The sequence below is a fragment of the Ambystoma mexicanum genome, chromosome 1p (genome assembly GCF_040938575.1).
Source record: "Ambystoma mexicanum isolate Mex_15411 chromosome 1p, UKY_AmexF1_1, whole genome shotgun sequence".
Taxonomy (NCBI): Eukaryota; Metazoa; Chordata; class Amphibia; order Caudata; family Ambystomatidae; genus Ambystoma; species Ambystoma mexicanum.
In genome coordinates, this window is record NC_090921.1 from 5,089,791 (window position 1) to 5,094,303 (window position 4,513).

General features: G+C 43.3%; 1 non-coding gene across 1 annotated transcript; it reads left to right on the forward strand.

Annotated features, from left to right (window-relative positions):
* Positions 1-950: 950 nt before the first annotated feature.
* Positions 951-1,032, forward strand: TRNAS-GCU (transfer RNA serine (anticodon GCU)). The gene has a single exon. It is a non-coding gene; the product is annotated as a tRNA-Ser (tRNA).
* The last annotated feature ends 3,481 nt before the right edge of the window (positions 1,033-4,513 follow it).

Below are 4,513 nucleotides of genomic sequence, written 5' to 3' on the forward strand. Positions count from 1 at the left end.
CAAGCATTCCTCATTCCATTCGATAGATAGTAATCCAGTCCTGGATTTAATTTTGTAATCTGGGACTTGAAGTCAGCCCTGGGTTTCCCCCTTATAAACCATAGCTCTCAACTCACCCGCTTTTGGCAGGTGTTACCCGCCTTGCAGGCAGCTGAATCACCCGCCAAGTCCCTCATATGCCCATTCACTACTTTGGGCTCTCACCCGCCAAAAAGAAAATCGGGTGTGTTCACACGCCATGGTGACACAAAAGGTTGGGAGCTATGTATAAACCAAGGACTATAAATTCCAGGATCCAAAGTTAAAAACAAGGCTGGACTAGTACATCCTGAATGGAATGGGCATGTTGGTATGTATGCCCTTCTATAATGATTCCCTCACCAAAGTGTCTGTCCGGCTTAGGCAGTACACACCATGTTCTCTTGCTGTAAAAGGTTTGTTTCTTCTGTCTTTGTACTCTATTTGCATCTTTTGAATGTACGATCTTAAACAAGGGGTGTTACGTGCATGCAAAACACATTTTTTCAACCGTACACTTTAGGTCCATGTAGAAGTATTTGATTGGGCTACTTTTGGGCTAGTTCTTAACCCATTTGGGCTATAAATGGGATGCCTTTTCCGGCAATCCTGCTTGCATCCCAGCGTGCGTCTCTTTTGGTACAGCGGGAAATTGCCTCCCAGCTAGGTTTCCTAGTTAAGAATCAGTTACGATGTCATTAACATGAGGCCTCTTTAGACACAGCAGCCAATAGCGGAGAGGTTTGAGGGGTGATGTGGAGGTTTGCAATGAACAATTGTGCACGTGGTTCAGTGCCGCCTGCATAAGGAAGGATGCATGTACAAATTGGATTGTTGGTGTCTTTCTTGTTTTTGTCGAAGAACGATAGAACACACAGACACGCTTCTCAATGTACTGCACAATAGTGAATATTCCGAGATTACGCATCACAGACGAGGTGGCCGAGTGGTTAAGGCGATGGACTGCTAATCCATTGTGCTCTGCACGCGTGGGTTCGAATCCCATCCTCGTCGGATATTTTTTTACTGGCTTTAAAATGTACACATTCGGTTGTCGAAATCTTATAAATGAAAACTGTGAACTATACAATACATTTTGGAACATAAGATAGGGTGACCAGATTTAAAAAGTAAAAAACCGGGGACAGGGCACCTACCATAAACATCTACAGTATAAACATCTACAGTCCCAGTATTAACCCAGTCCCGATTGTCACTGCCGGTGTTCTGTAATATTTGGTATCCCATACCGATCCGGTATCCCCTGGTCTTCGGCTGTCTTCGGCTGATCGTTGATTGGCTGCAATAAGCCTGAGCTCTGGCCCCTCTTCCAGCTGTCACAGACATAAGCAGCAGAGCACCGCGCGAGCGGCCTCCGTTGCTGTAATAGAATAAAAACACTGTTCATTCTGAGAGAAAGCTTTCCATTAAAACGCGAGGCTGCCCCTGAGGAAGCCGCTGATGTAAAGCTTTCTCTCAGAATAATAAACAGTGATTAATCTATACCCACAACGGAACGAAGCTCGGCATTGCATAAACTTTAACTTGTCATTAAAATACGAGGCTTCAACTGAAGCCATTAATGACTCATTACAGTTCATGAAATGTCCAGCTGCGAGTTGTGATAATAACAAGACAGTTACATCTCACCGATATGATTTTGTCATGAAGATGTATATTACTGCAAGTACATGTTTTTTTTATGATCTTTGTAAAAGTTGATGTATGTACCCCCTACGCACCCCTCTATGCAGTGTCAAGCAAAATAAAATAAAGGTTAAAAAAAAAAGACAGTTACATCTTATGAAAAGCCTCCCTATATTATCCTGTAAGTGGAGTATTCAGCATTGCAAGATGTGGTGAGGGGGACAGCCACGGTGAAACGCTTGCTACTTTCCCCTCAAATGCAGTGCACGCAATTCCAGGTTGTCTCATTCGCGCCCACAAACCGCCCACCCCTGCCCCAATCTATTTTTTTGATAACCTTACTAGTGGCATCTCACATTTTGACACAACAAAAATGAAAAAGGGCAGAATCATTACAGATGCAGGGAACTCATCTATTAGAGTTCTGTCCAGGCGCTCTGGGGAAAAATACATACACATCAACTCATTTGCATATGGATTGCACCAACAGACATTACTTCACAGAAAGCAAATTGCAAGGAGCATCATCAGTCTTTGATACTTGGAGGCGTCATGCAACTGAGTTTAGAATAAGTTGTCATAAGTAAGCCAAGTGGCAAATAATTTTCTGGTGCAAAATACCTAAATTGCATTGTTATATATGAAGCAAGTCAGGCTTTTAAAAAAAAAATAACAGCATGATATATTAAAGCTTTGAAGTGAATCACTTACAAAGCTGCAGATAAGACACAGTCTGATTACATGGTCTGCCCAGGATCACACACTTTGGTTAAATGGTGAAACTGGGATGTGGACAATTTAAGCAACTGAGCACTTCTTCACAGCTTTAGTTTATATAGATTTTTATTAATGTTTCCCTTTGCATTTCATCTGCTTAAATAATACTTTATCTATGTAACTGGAGGGTCAGCTCATGAACAAGTGGAAGGACTTAAGAGCTAATGATACTTGAAACGAAAGGGATGGCGTCCTGCCACTTACTTTTAGTCTCTTGACCTAAACATTTTGGTCAAGGCTAAGTTATTCAGCATGCTTAGTATGGCAAAAGCTTTTTCATTAAGCTAACTGTCATACATATACAAAAAAGGCGAGCTTTGGAGCCCTTCAAAGGTGCACTGTAGCTTTTTATTTAGCCATTGTCAGTGAATGCAGGGGGAATTTTTTTTCCCGCATTTAAGTCTAACATGAAACTAATTTGTTTTCTGGTGTACATAAGGATCAAATTACAGTCATCTTATTAAACAAATGCAACAAAGAAAAGATAGCAAATGCTTAAGGGAACTTAACAAACAAGGCAAATGAATGCACAATCGTTGATGATTTGCCTAGATGTGCAATGGATGCAGCGAAACATGGTGTATTATTTAAACACAAGACAAACACTTATGTGGGATGTGTGGAGTCCAGACCATGTGTCAGAGAAAAGACTTTCTTTCTTTCTGAGACTGGGTTTTGTTACTGGCTCCTAAAGGAAAGGGACCTAGTCGTTGGTCAACGACTAGAAACGGATCGAGTTGTGAAGCGGGAATGGGGGAATAAAGCCCTCAAAATGATGTAGTCCTGTGACGTTTCGGCGGAAAGCCTTCTTCATGGGCCTTGACTTGGTCTCCCCGGAAAGAAAAGAAAAAGAGGGAAATGGGCTCAGAAAATATTGTAGAGCTCATCTAGGAGGTTAACATCTGATGCTAGTTATACTGGCATGCAATAAAATCTAATTGAGACCATTTGAGTGAACAATATGTGATTGTCCACTGGCTTGCTGGCACTTGGTTACTGACCTGGACAGTAATCAGAAACAGGTGTTTTCTTCCAGTTGGTGGTACCAGGGGACTGGGAAAAATGAGTGGCGGACCTTTTCAAGCAGTAGGAGGGGATTTCTGCCGCTAAGTAACTGGTGTGCTGGATGCACTTGGTTATTGGGAAAAATATTTAAAAAACACAGAAAGCATATATGTATGAGTAAATAAATGGTAGTCACTAATGTGTAGTGGAATGCTTGACTAAAACAGTTGACATACAAGTACCTGTTGGCACAGTCTTTCAGCCGTTTGGAGATTCTTGGCTGTGTTCCTTATGAATGATGCTTGTAAAAGGCAATCAGGCGGTGGTCCACATATTGGTTGGGCTCCCAGGATTATGGGGTCTGAATTTTGCCGCACCTTAATGTGGCTGCAGGACCCTGGAAATGAGAAACCAGGTTACAGTTGATCAAGAAGACGCTCTAAAGAGATTCAGAAAAATCTGATGCAATGAGACTTCTGAAAGCAAGGGGCGGAAGGCGCCCGCCCGTGTTGGGTTGGATCGTGCCGTCGTGAGAAGACAGGAGCTTAGGACACGGGTAGCTACCGTGGCGGGAGCGGTAAACCCCCGGCTCCTTCGTGGCAAGCCCTGCGGGGCGCTCTTACCTATGTGTCCTAAAAATGAGTCGATCGCTTTCTTGGGCTGTGGAGGTCGGCTGCAAGAGCCGGCGTCGGAACAGAGACAGTCAGAGCTGTGTCGCAAGTATGCTCAGCGCAGGCGCAGGTAAGAAGTGTCTGTACCCCTGCACATGCTCGAACCATGCCGGTCCAAGGGTTGGCATGGTAACCGAACAGTTTATGGGAAGCGTAATATGGCGTTAAAGGAGTGGGGTGGAATCAGAGCTTCTATCGTGTGGGCTGTGAATGGGAATATTGAATAGGGAAGATGTTGGTTGCGATTACGGAGGGCACAGATGTACATCCCCCATATACTGGTAGATTCTTATGGATTGAATAGTAAGGCAGTTTGTTGCCGCGATGACTGTAGGCTGCGTGTTGTTTACAAAATAGACAGCGACACAAGCATTTCAAAACTCAAAGTAATTATG